The 14,295-nt window shown below is 39.4% G+C and overlaps 1 protein-coding gene across 1 annotated transcript in view; it reads right to left on the bottom strand.

Moving 5' to 3' along the window:
• Positions 1–14,295, bottom strand: part of LOC145544668 (uncharacterized) — a 256,837-nt gene that overhangs the window by 200,909 nt on the left and 41,633 nt on the right. The gene's annotated exons all lie outside the window — the stretch shown is intronic.

Genomic DNA, 14,295 nt, shown 5'->3' with positions numbered 1-14,295 from the left:
CCTTGCTGATCAGAGGAAAAACAAGCAAACAAACAAAAACTCAGCACAAATCTCATCCTATACAAAGCTTACACAAACCACTGGACCAACCTTAGGAGAGCAGAAACCAAAAGGAAGAACGAATTCAACCTTGAAGCCTGGAAAAAGAGGACTTTAAACACAATAAGTTAAAAAGAAAAGAAAGAATGAAAAGGCAGAGAAATACTACACAAATGAAGGAACAAATTAGAAACACAGAAGTCCAAATAAATGAAGAGGAAATAGGCAAACTACCTGAAAAAAAATTCAGAATAATGATAGTAAAGATGATCAAAAACCTTGAAAACAAAATGGAGAAAATACAAGAATCAATTAACAAAGACCTAGGAGAATTAAAGAATAAACATACAGAGACAAACAACACAATTACTGAATTAAAAATATTCTGGAAGGAATTAATAGCAGAATATCTGAAGCAGAAGAACAAATTAGTGAGATGGAAGATAGAATGGTGGAAATAACTTCTGAAGAGCACAATAAAGTAAAAAGAATGGAAAGAACTGAGGAGAGTCTCAGAGACCTCTGGGACAATATCAAATGAACCAATTTAAATTATAGGGGTCCCAGAAGAAGAAGAGAAAAAGAAAGGGAATGAGAAAATTTTTGAAGATGATTATAGTTGAAAATTTCCCCAACATAGAAAAGGAAATAATCAAGTTCAAGAGGCACAAAGAGTCCCATATAGGATAAACCCAAGAAAAAACATGCCAAGACATATGCTAATCAAACTAACAAAGACTAAACCCAAAGAAAGGATATTAAAAGCAGCAAGGGAAAAGCAACAAGTAACATACAAGGGAAATCCCATACGTTTAACAGCTGATCTTTCAGCAGAAACTGCAGGCCAGAAGGGAATGGCAGGATGTATTTAAAGTACTGAAAGGGAAAAATCTACAACCAAGATTACTGTACAGGCAAGGATCTCATTCAAAATTGATGGAAAAATAAAAAGCTTTTCAGAACAGAAAAGTTAAGAGAATTCAGCACCACCAAACCAGCTTTACAACAAATGTTTAAGGGATTTCTATAGTCAAGAAATACAAGAGAAGGAAAAAGATCTACAAAATCATTCCCAAACAATAAAGAAAATGGCAATAGGAACATCAATTCAGTTCAGTAGCTCAGTCATGTCCAACTCTTTGCAACCCCATGGACTGCAGCACGCCAGGCTTCCCTGTCCATCACCAACACCCAGAGCCTACTCAAACTCATGTCCATTGAGTCAGCGATGCCATCCAACCATTTCACCCTCTGTTGTCCCCTTCTCCCCCAATCTTCAATCTTTCCCAGCATCAGAGTCTCTTCAAATGACTCAGTACTTCGCATCAGGTGGCCAAAGTACTGGAGTTTCAGCTTCACCATCAGTCCTTCCAATGAATAGTCAGGATTGATCTTTTTTAGGATGGACTGGTTGGATCTCCTTGCAGTCCAAGGGACCCACAAGAGTCTTCTCCAACACCACAGTTCAAAAGCATCAATTCTTCAGTGCTCAGCTTTCTTTATAGTCCAACTCTCACACCCATACATGACTACTGGAAAAACCATAGCTTTAAGTAGATGGACATTTGCTGGCAAAATAATGTCTCTGCTTCTTAATATGCTGTCTAGATTGGTCATAACTTTTCTTCCAAGGAGTATGTGTCTTTTAATTTCATGGCTGCAGTCACCATCTGCAGTGATTTTGGAGCCCAGAAAAATAAAGTCTGTCACTGTTTCCATTGTTTCCCCATCTATTTGCCATGAAGTGATGGGACCAGATGCCATGATCTTAGTTTTCTGAATGTTGAGCTTTAAGCCAACTTTTTCACGCTCCTCATTCACTTTCACCAAGAGGCTCTTTAGTTCTTCTTCACTTTCTGCCATAAGGATGGTGTCATCTGTATATCTGAGGTCATTGATATTTCTCCCAGCAATCTTGATTTCAGCTTGTGCTTCATCCAGCACAGCGTTTCTCATGATGTACTCTGCATATAAGTTAAATAAGCAGGGTGACAATATACAGCCTTGACTTACTCCTTTTCCTATTCGGAACAAGTCTGTTGTTCCACGTCCAGTTCTAACTATTGCTTCCTGACCTGCATACAGATTTCTCAAGAGGCAGGTCAGGTGGTCTGGTATTCCCATCTCTTTAAGAATTTTCCACAGTTTGTTGGGATCCACACAGTCAAAGGCTTTGGCATAGTCAATAAAGCAGAAGTAGATGTTTTTCTGGAACTCTCTTGCTTTTTCAATGATCCAATGGATGTTGGCTATTTGGTCTCTGGGATCTCTGCTTTTTCTAAATCCAGCTTGAATATCTGGAAGTTCATGGTTCATGTACTGTTGAAGCGTAGCTTGGAGAATTTTGAGCATTACTTTGCTAGTGTGAGAACTGTGTACAATTGTGCAGGAGTTTGAGCATTCTTTGGCATTGCTTTTCTTTGGGACTGGAATGAAAACTGACATTTTCCATTTCTGTGGCCACTGCTGAGTCTTCCAAATTTGCTGGCATATTGAGTGCAGCACTTTCACAGCATCATCTTTTAGGATTTCAAATAGCTCAACTGGAATCTCATCACCTCCACTAGCTTTGTTCATAGTGATGCTTTCTAAGGCCCATTTGACTTCACATTCCAGGATGTCTGGCTCTAGGTGAGTGATCACATCATCGTTGTTATCTGAGTCATGAAGATCTTTTTTATATAGTTCTTCTGTGTATTCTTGCCACCTCTTCTTAATATCTTCTGCTTTTGTTAGGTCCATACCATTTCTGTCCTTTACTGTGCCCTTCTTTGCATGAAATGTTCCCTTGGTATCTCTAATTTTCTTGAAGAGATCTCTAGTTTTTCCCATTCTATTGTTTTCCTCTATTTTGTGCAATGACCACTGAGGAAGGCTTTCTTTTCTCTCCTTGATATTCTTTGTAACTCTGCATTCAAACGGATATATCTTTCCTTTTCTCCTTTGCCTTTCGTTTCTCTTCTTTTCAAAGCTATTTGTAAGGCCTCCAATTACTCTAAAATGTAAATGGATTAAATGCTCCAACCAAAAGACACAGACTGGCTGAATGGATACAAAAAGAAGACCCATATATATGCTGTCTACAAGAAACGCATTTCACACTTAAAGACAGATGTAGATGAAAGTGAAAGGATGGAAAAATATATTCCATGCAAATGGGAAGCAAAAGAAATCTGGAGTAGCAATCCTCATATCAGACAAAATAGAACTTAAAATAAAGAAGATTACAAGAGATAAGGAAGGATACTACATACTGATCAAGGAATCAACCCAAGAGGAAGACATAACAATTGTAAATATCTATGCACCCAACATAGGAGCACCTCAATACATAAGACAAACACTAACAGACATAAAAGGAGAAACTAACAGGAACACAATAATAGTAGGAGACTTTAAGAACCCACTCACACCAATGGACGGATCATCAAAACAGAAAATTAATAAGGAAACACAAGTCTTAAATGATACATTAGATGAGATGGATCTCATTGATATCTTCAGGACATTCCATCCAGATGCAGAAGAATACACCTTCTTCTCAAGTGCGCATAGAACATTCTCCAGGATAGACCACATCTTGGGTCACAAATCAAACCTCAGTAAATTTAAGAAAATTGAAAATTGTGTCAAGCATCTTCTCCAAACACAACACTATGAGACTAGATATCAATTACAAGAAAAAACTGTAAGAAACACAAACACATGGAGGTTAAACAATAGGTTTCCAAGTAACCAACGGGTTACTGAAGAAATCAAAAGGGAAATCAAAAAATTTCTAGAAACAAATGACAATGAAAACACAACAATGCAAAACCTATAGGATGCAGCAAAAGCAGTTCTAAGAGGGAAGTTTATAGCAATACAATCCTACCTCAAGAAACAAAGACAGTATTCAGATGCAAACATGTCTGATTTTAACATGCCACTGCTTTTTCCACTATTACATATTGCATCATTCATTTGTTTAATAAATATTTATCAAGTGTTTATTATGTACCCGGCTGCAAGATCTCTATAGAAAAGACAATGTCCTCACTTCCATGAAACTCACATTCTAGACAGGAGAACACACAACATGCAAGTAAATAGTACATAAACAAGGTCACTGGAAGTGAAAGTTAGAACTGTGAAGAAAGCATGCAGTGTGACGTGATGAAAAGTGATGGAAAGCACTTACTTGGCACTACAGTATTCCAGAAAAGTTCTCTCTGAAAATAAAACATTTAAGTCAAGTCTTAAAGATGGAAAAGAAACCACTGAGGCAAACATCTAGGGACCAAGGATTTCAGATGGATGGAAAAGCAAAAACAAAGGCTCTGACGTGTTTGAGGAGAATAGGAAGGAATCCAAAGTGCAGGAACTGGTAGCAGATGAGGTGAACAGAAACCAAATTATTTTAAGGTTTTTTCAAATTTAAAATGTAACAAGTTTTAAAAAAGATTTTGTAGACCATGGTAATAAGTTTGTGTTTTACGCAAGATTCAATAAAAAGCCATTAGGGATGCTAAATAGTAATACGTTTGTATTTTACTCAAGATTCAATAAAAAGCCATTAGGGATGCTAAATAGAGCAGGACATTATCTGAATAACATAGAAAATGATCTGGAAAATGAGCTGAAGGAGAATCAGCATGGAAGCAGGGGATTAATGAAAAAGCCATCACAGCCATCAACCTCATGGTATCCAGGACCAGGAAGCAGAGGGTAAGAGGCAAGAGATTAGTTTGGAGGTTACTGCAGCAATTCATGCTAGAGCTCATCCTGTCTTAGACTAGGTCAGTGGTTCTTCACTGGGTACAAAATTGCGTCCATCAGGAGACATGTAGCAACATCTGGAGACTTTTTTTTTTTTTGTCAAAACTGGAGAGACAATACTGACATCTAGCGGGCAGAGACCAGGATGCTGCTAGACATGATACAATACAGAAGATTGTCTCACTGAAAAAAAGAAACATCTGGTCCATAATGTCAATGGTACCAAGGCTAAAAACCCACAAAATTAAGGGAAAAAAAAAAACAGAATTGGAAAAAGAGAAGCTTGAGATATATTTTAGTAAGTACAGACAGGATGCACCAAAAAGGGTTAAATAAAGTATAAAGTCTCAATGTCTGATCTGTATAACTGGGAGGGCAATGATACCAATTATCAAGATAATGAAGACCTGAGGAAAAATGATATTGAGAGGAGTTTGAAGTACACTGTGTTCAAGATGACTATTATTCAGACAGAGACCCAAAGTAGTTTAATAGATATAGAGGTTGAACTCTATAGGAAATCTCTGGACAAAAATATAAATGTGAGAGTTATAAGCATTTGAAATTTTACTTAAAGACATGGAATTGAATGAGGTCATATAGGGAGATAGGTGGGAAAGGAGATGAAAAGGGAAGGGAAGAGAATGAACGAGAAGGCAAGGGAAGAAAGCTCAGGTTTACACCTGAGGCACTCTCAGTTTTCTAAAGATAGTTCAGAAAACTAGAAGGAACAACCAAGGAAGTAACAGCAAAACCAGGAGAGTGGTATCATGGAAGATAGGAGGGGAAAGAAAAGCATTTCAAGAAAGAGGCAGTGGTTTATGGTACAAATGCCACCAAAAGGCTGAATAGAATGGAAATCAAATAGTATCCCTTATCTCTGGTATCTTGGAGATCATTGTGTTCAGTTGCTAAGTCATATCTGACTCTTTTGCAACCCCAAGGACTGTAGCCCTCTATCCATGGGATTTCCCATGGACAAGAATACTGAAATGAGTTGCCATTTCCTCCTCCAGGGGTCTTCCTGACCCAGGGATCAAACTCAAGTCTCTTGCATTGGCAAGTGGATTCTTTACCACTGAGCCACTAGAGTGTTTTTAATGGAGTCATGAGAATGGAAGTTGCTGTGAAATGAGGGAGGTGAAAAAACAGAGAGAAAAAATGCAAACAGTTCCTATTTTGGTAATTGGAGTCAAAAATAAGGCAGCTGCTGGATGGAACTGTAGAGTCAAGAGAGTTTGGTTTTGTATTTCTTAATGTGGAGATTACTGATAGAAATTATCCAAGGAAAATGAGATGGGAAGGGAACTGAAAAAGTGAAGTTCTTAAGAAAGTAGAAAAGAATGGGATCCAGAAAAAAAGTAGAAAGTAAGTGAAAGTGTTAGTTGCTCAGTCGTCTGACTCTTTGCAACCCCATGGACTGTAGCTCATCAGGCTCCTCTGTCCATAGGATTCTCTAGGCAAGAATACTGGAGTGGGTTGCCATTTCCTTCTCCAGGTGTTCTTCCTGATCCAGGGATCAAACCCAGGTCTCCTGCATTGCAGGTGGATTCTTTGCCATCTGAGCAGAGGAGTTGTCCATCAGTAGGAGTAAGGATACTTCTTCCACTGTACTAAGAAAGATAAGCCCAGATGCAGGTAGGTTGAGAAGATAAGAGAGTTTCCCTATAATGGCTTTTATTTTCTCCATGTTGTTTCAGTTAAAGAAGGAGAAGTAAACAGCTGGAAAGAGTAGGGAGGAGGAAGAGATTTGAAGAGGGATAATCCCAAGTGAGGACCCTTAGTTAGATCCATCTTTGTCCTGAAGTTTTGACTATCCTCAGCACCATGGCTAAGTGTCCATAATAATAAAGACTTCTCACTGAAAACACAGCTATCTGAACCCACACCACTTAACCAAGTCGTTGAGGATTATTGGAAATGATCTCACAGCAGAACAACTGGAATTACTAGAAACGCTTGCCCCAGACCACCAGTCTCTAGTCAGCATGCTCACTCATACTGCAAAGTGTTGTCAAACCCAAGTCCATATGCTGGATGGACAGTGAGTCCAAACAAGCAAAAACATCAAAGTCTGGAGCAAAGAAAGTTTTAATAGTCAAGGAGCCACCAACCCAGAAGATGGGAGATGTCGACTGTCTCAAAAGCACCCCTGTTTCCTTGCCAGGTTGCAAGGTTTATAAAGGCAAAAAAGATAAAGGGGGGTGGGGAGGATTCTTTATGATTTTAGTTTCCTGATAAGATACAGATGCAGACTTCCTGGAACTGCTTTTTTTGCTTGATGTGTCACTGTGGTGATTGTGATTGAACTATGTGTTTCTGTAAAGCAAACTATTAAATCATGGTCTTGTGATCCCTTAAATTCTTTCCAGGAGAGAGAAAAAGGCAATGGTTGTGGCATTTTATAATTTACTTAGAGCCTTGGTGATGGTTCAGGAGTTTCAGTTCTTAATTGGCCCTCCCTGTGTCATCAATTTTAAGTTGGTTTGGGGCCAGCTGGTTGAAGCCACAGGACATTATCTCAACAGTGTTGGGTCATAAATCAAGGCATTGGTTTAAGCTAACAGTCATGGAAGAGATTATGTTGGGCTTGCTTTTCCCTTGTTTCTGCATTCTCTCACTTTCCCAGGTAGTAACTTTGAATCTGCTCTTTGGAATTCAAGGAAGGTCTAGGAGATTAAAGCCTTTTTCTATAAACAAGAAATCGGGGACACAGAAAGGCTTCTGACCCTGGGAGAACTCCACAGGGTCCAGTTCAGTTTTAAAAGGATTATGCTATCTATTCTTCAGCCTAAAATCTCAGTCTCTTTCCCTTCTCCCTCAGCTCTTAGTAAATGAACTTACCTAACATTTAACAATTCCTTCAATGTATTGCCACCACATCCACAAACCTGCCTGCAATTGTTTCCATCTTATTTGTCTTTACTCCTGTTACAATGGCCCAGCCAAAGATGAAACCCTCTACTTGTGCTCTAGATAGAAAACACCCTGCCTTCCCAGCACCTTTATTCCTTTATTTCTTCACCAAGTCACAGCTAAAGTCCTCAAAAGGCTGAGTTGTCTACAGATATCCTATCATCCTGTGTTCACATCTTTACCTCTCACTCACCTCTCAATGTCCTCTGATTCAGCTTTCATCCCAGGATTCCAATTCCTCAGTTTACCAATGACTTTGTTGCTGTTGTTCAGTCACTCAGTCGTGTCTGACTCTTTGTGAACCCCTGGACTGTAGCCCACCAGCCTCCTCTGTCCATGGGATTTCCCAGGCAAGAATACTGGAGTGGGTTGCCTTCTCTAGGGGATCTTCCCCACCCAGAGACTGGACCCACATCTCCTGCATTGGCAGGTGGATTCTCTACCACTGAGCAACCAAAGAAGCCCTCACCAATGATTTACTTGCTGCTAATTTAAATGGACTTATTTCAGTAGCTATTACACTTGATCTCTTATCAACTCCCTACACTTTGATCACTTTGTTATTCTTCAAAAATTCTCTTACTTTGCCCTGTCTAAAATTGTCCCCTCCAAGTTTTACTCCTGTGGTGCTGCTCCTTTGCAATCTCTTATACAGACTTCTCCACCTCCAATCAAACTTCAAGATGTTGGCCTTGGGCATGACTGTACATTTGGTCTTGTCTATTCTCATTTTACATCAGAGATAACAAATTGGCAACCTTCCAGCTCATCATCACTGTATGAAAAATAGTAAATATCCAACAGCTATATGTTTTCATAATTAGTTTTAAGACCAGAACTCAATTGGGTTTAGGGTAAGGAGAAGAGGACAAAATATGAAACTAGCTACTAAAGTAAGCCCCAAGACAAGAAATTCCTCCCCATCCCACATCAACAGTTTCTCCTAATAGTTAACATAAATTACCTAGACTAATTGACAATTGTCCAACAATAGACACTTAAGGATATCCTTGACATCTGGTGATTTTAAAATATGATCAGGAAGTTGTCTGGAGTATATAGCCTGGGGTCTACAATCGAGAAAATCGTACAGCTTTACTATACAGCCAAATAAAAGCTATATTAGAACTCCCAGTAAAATGAGTGTCAAATAAAGACACTACCACCAATTTACTCACTTATTTCTCTTCTAAGACACAGTGATAGTTTTTTGTTTTTTTTTTTTAACCTCTCTGATGCAAAGAGCTGACTCATTTGAAAAGACCCTGATGCTGGGAAAGATTGAGGGCAGAAGCAGAAGGGGACGACAGAGGATGATATGGTTGGATGGCATCACCGACTCGATGGACATGAGTTTGGGTAAACTCCAGGAGTTGGTGATGGACAGAGAGGCCTGGCATGCTGCAGTTCATGGGATCACAAAGAGTCGGACATGACTGAATGACTGAACTGAACTGAACTGATCAATCTCGTAATAGTCAGCAAAGGAAAGTAGAACCAAGAAAAGAGCACAGTCTGATTCACCTGCTTTCAGGCCAGCTTCATCTCAATAAAACTCTGATCGAGTTCAACTTGTTCCAAAACCAGCTGATGAGTTAAAAAAAAAAAAAAAGTCCCAATCTAAACTAATCCAGAAATAACTGGTCAGCCAAGGCTTGGCTCTAAACAAATTCACTGGAGACCAGCTAATCAACAAAGTTTACCATTCACAAACTCATCCCCAAACAAATGTTTATTCAAGTTTATATGAAATCAACTTATCAGAAAAGAGCTTCCTCATCCAAAGCTCATCAAAAGGCAGCTGTTTAGCCAGGACCTGGTTCTACACAAATTCACCCAAGACAAGCTGATCTGCAGAGAATTCTTTTGTCCAAAGAAATTGTTCAGCAAGGAGCTACCTCAAACAGACTCACCCAAAACAAGTCAATACTCATCCAAAACAGCTGCCTCTAAAAAAACTCTCCAAAAACTATAAAAACATCGAAAAAGCATTTCCCTTTCCACAGCTGATTGGAAAATAGTGATCAGCTAAGAACTGTATGTACAAAAAACACTATTCAAGAATAACTAATAAGCAAAGAACCAACCCATCTAAAATGCACCCCAAAATAGCTGTTTAATTAGGTGTTGTCTTACCGTACAGTCATCCAAGAATGGTTTGTTAGGCAAAGAATTGTCCTGACCAAAGTACTTCCTAAAACAGCGATTCAGTCAGGTACTTGCTCTCCAAAAATTCATATAAAACTCTATAGTCAATCAAACTCTGAGCTATAAAAGTATTTTCTAAAATCTGGTATTCATGAAACACTTTAAAACCTTAACCTTGCTGAAAGCCACCTCAAAACTGACTATACCAAAAAAAAAAAAAAAGCTGATCACACCAAATTTTATCCAAATCCACAAATCAACAAAAGACCTGGACAAACTCAATCTTATCAAAATGAAATATTTCCTCACCTGCTCCTCTATCAAAACCCACATCCAGATCTAATATTTTCATTTTCAACCTCTCACCCTCAAACACAAACCTGTACTACCCACAGGAAATTAGGATATATGCTCAAAAACCTTCTGTAGAGCCACTTTTCTATGGAGTGTTTTGATGAATGAATGCCAGAAGGACAGCCAGTGAATTAAGTGTATCTACAATTCTACTTCCCAGGTAGCACTAGTGGTAAAGAACATGCCTGCCATTGCAGGAGATGCAAGAGAAGTGAGTTTGATCCCTGGGTTGGGAAGATCCCCTGGAGTAAGAAAAGGCAACCCATTCCAGTATTCTTGCCTGGAAAATTCCATGAGCAGGGGAGCGTCGTGGGCTACAATCCATGAGTGAGCGACTAAACACAAAAAATTCTATTAAATAGGAAAAAAACTATATAGGTTTATTACTAATCTCGTGAAGTTTTTTCAGATTGGGTATTGGGAAAATATGTCCAGAATTCTTGGCAGAGTGGTTTGGCCACTGGTCACAGATGATAAAGTTAGCAAGAAAATCTTAACTTCTTTTTGGAAGTAAACTAATTATCCACTTTGAAGAGACAAAATCTAAGGCATCTCTTTTCCTCTTGATTTCCGCCCTGTTGTTCTGCCAAAAATAACTGAAATTCTACCACAGTAGAGTGGATGCTTCCCAGGTGGCTCAGTGGTGAAGAACCCCTTTGCCAGTATAGGAGATGCAGGTTTGATTCCTGGATCGGGAAGCTCCCCAGGAGAAGGAAATGGCAACCCACTCCAGTATTCTTGCCTAGGAACTCCCATGGATAGATGGGAGCTGGGTGGGCTACAGTCCATGGGGTCACAAAGAGTCGGACACAACTGAGCGACTGAACAACAACAAAAGAGTGGGTGCACACAGTGGGGCTCTCAGGAGATCCATGAAACCCCTGAAGTTGGTGGATACACATTGTGTTCATGGGCATATGTGCATTTTTCCTGAGAAGAAGGTGTCCATAAATCAAAGAAACTTAAACTAAAGCCAATAAGAAATACCAACAAATGTCTAGACCTACAGGACTAGGTGTTGCCTGTAGTTCACAAAATACTGTAATGAATCCTGATAGCCTAAGTCATTTAAGAAAAATAAATTACCTCTCTGTTTTTGCTGATGTCTCTCAGTTTTCAAAAGATTCAGGAATTTTCCCCTTTTATATTACCTATTTCTTGACTCTCATCTCCATAATTATATTATTGCAAGTTACCTGCTTTCAAAGTTAAAATGTCTTGTCTAAGAAAGTACTTTGCTTTCTTTATTTCCCATGTTTATTTTGGCCAAAACCTATGGACTGCTCAGTTTCCAAGCTGGGGCATGTCCCGTTATAGCTTGGGGTTGGAGACATGTCTACATCAGGCATCTGATGCACTGCCAGTTCCCTGAATCACCTGATGTCCAGACAGTCACACAGTGATTCAACTGAATCAGCTAACCACTGGCACCAAACTCTAGGCTGGCAACAGAGCCCAAGTCCCCTCACCTAAACCCAGGAACAACAGTGGCATAAAATTCAACTCTACTTCTTCCAAAAAGAAAAATAATTAAGGAAGCCCCTCCCCTACACATTCATTGAAAATAATGCTCAGGAAAGAGTGGATTCCCCAGTGTCATAGCCTCCCTCCCACTCAGTGAGGCTCAAACACTTAATGTCCTCCCTACAAAAGGTAAGCTCCTTAAGGGCAGGGATTTTTGCCACTGTTTTATTCCCAGAAACTGAAGCAATTTGAGCAGAATATAGAGTGAATATATGCTAGTTGATGGGTTAGAAGAACAAGTTGACAGAATAAAAGAATGAATGAATGTGTCTATGAAAGCCTGTGAAAACATACGGTTGCTTCCCTTGTACATCCTTCAGCCCTTATATGTCATTGCCCCTCTTAATATTACCCCATTTATCACGCTCTTCACTGTCCCATCAATCATATCTACCCTTCAAATCCACTTAAAGCCCCATCTCTTCTCTGAACTCCGTCTCACTCCAGCGCCCTACAGTATATACCTCTGCAGTTTATCCGTCAACATGCAGTGACCCGTGCAGTGCTCTGCAAAGACATTAACATAAAAGACACTGAAGAATCACAAGACAAGGCTCAGGAACTTTCCATCTAGTTCAAGAGAAACATACAATCAGGAAATAATGAAGGAGCTCTGTCTGATGGAGATGAAGGAGATAGTGTCTGATGGAGAGCCAAGAGAAGTAATATTAAGAGAAACAGAGAAACACAAATACTGCAGGTGATTAAAATTAGGTATCTCTCCAACCCTGTCTTTTACCACTGCCCTCACCTCATTTTGTTCCCATGATAAGGAGCAATAACATCTCTCCTCCCTCTATAAAAACTTGTTCTGCCTGGATGCTCTCCTTGCATTCATAATGAATGAATTCTTTTTATTCTTCAAAACCAGCTCAGAGGTCACCTTCTCTAATAAGCCCTGTCTGCCCTCCTGCCCCCAACAAAATTAACCAAGCTCCCCTCCATACCTATGAATACTCCTAGGATTACACTTACTGCTTCTCAGGTGGCACAGTGGTAAAGAATCCACTTGCCAATGCCCAGAGACCCAAGAAATGCAAGTTCGATCCCTGGGTCGGGAAGATCCCTTGGAGTAAGAAATGACAACCCATTCCAGTATTCTTGCTTGAAAAATTCCATGGACAGAGAAACCTGGCGGGCTACAGTCCATGGGGTCACAAAGAGCCTCAGACACAAGTGAGCACACACACATACATTATTACGCTTACCAAGGGTATACTGGTTAACCTTTGTGTGTCCCCTATTCTTATCTGACAGTAATGAAAGTTGACTGTGTAATGAATAGTTATAGAAAAGCTTTGGGGAACAATTCATTGTCTCAGACATTCTATAGTCTGTGAGCATGTGTGCTAAGTCGCTTCAGTCATGTCCAACTCTGCGACCCGATGGACTGAGGCCTGCCAGGCTCCTCTGTCCATGGGATTCTGCAGGCAAGAATATTGGAGTGGGTCGCCATATCCTCCTCCAGGGGATCTTCCTAACCCAGGGATCAAACCTACATCTCTATGTCTCCTGCATTGGCAAGCACTTTACCAATGTGCTTTACCACTTTACCACTAGTGCCACCTGGGAAGCCCATTCTATACCCTAAAACTAGCCAACTCTAAGATAGCCTTCCATGTGAAATCCTAGCATGACACAGATTTACCTTTGATTTGGACTCAGAATTTGAATACCTCTTTCCTTATACATAAGACTAAAGAAAACTCTCAGTAAAGCCCAGGGCCCTGAAAGCCTATGGTGAGCACTTCATTGTTCTTTTTGTGAAAGAAAACTCAGTGGACCCCTGCATTTTGCTTAGATTACTGTAGCTTTTCCCCCATTTAAAATAAAGTACACCATTCAGCGCTTCTGGAGGCAATCTGGCCATTTCCTCCATTGTTGAAATTTTAAACATACATATACTTTAGTATAGTACTTCTAAGAAAAATACTTACAAAAATACTCCCACTTGTGAAAAAAATTATAAGGATGTTCACTGTGCCACTTTTATAATTACAAACTAAAATGAAAATGGATTAACTGTCCACCAAAAGGAAATGGAACATAATGCAGTTAAATAAATTAAATAAATCTATACCTACTGACAAATAGGTTGCTGATTATTTATAAAGTAAAACAAAGTAAACTGCAGAGAAATATACAAAATAGTTTTCATTTTTTAGCATAGGCAGCTATATTTTGATGTTTGATTTATGTGTCCATGTATACATGATAAAACAGGTACTCTGGGAAGTCATTTGGGAAGGAGATGGAGGTGAAGAAAGATTGTAATTTTTTATTGTCTGAACTTTTAATTATACAAGGCATGTCTTCCTGAAATACCCTCTATTCAAACGGTAGACATTGGGTAATATGATGTCTGCAGCTAATAACGCACCTAATTAAGTGTTGGGAAATGAAAGAAACCAAATGACTTCACAGACAGCTAAGTCCTGATTGGCCCCTTAGTCGCCGCCCCCTGGAGTCAAATTTAAATTCCTCCTACACACTCATAGCTCACTTAAGGGTAAAAATTTTCAGCATACAGACTAGAGAAGTCACCTCACCTGTACA

This window comes from Giraffa tippelskirchi, chromosome 1, assembly GCF_054371585.1.
Source record: "Giraffa tippelskirchi isolate mGirTip1 chromosome 1, T2T-mGirTip1v1.2.pri, whole genome shotgun sequence".
Taxonomy (NCBI): domain Eukaryota; kingdom Metazoa; phylum Chordata; class Mammalia; order Artiodactyla; family Giraffidae; genus Giraffa; species Giraffa tippelskirchi.
Note: the sequence above shows the minus strand (reverse complement) of the source record. Positions and strands in the feature narration are given on the sequence as shown.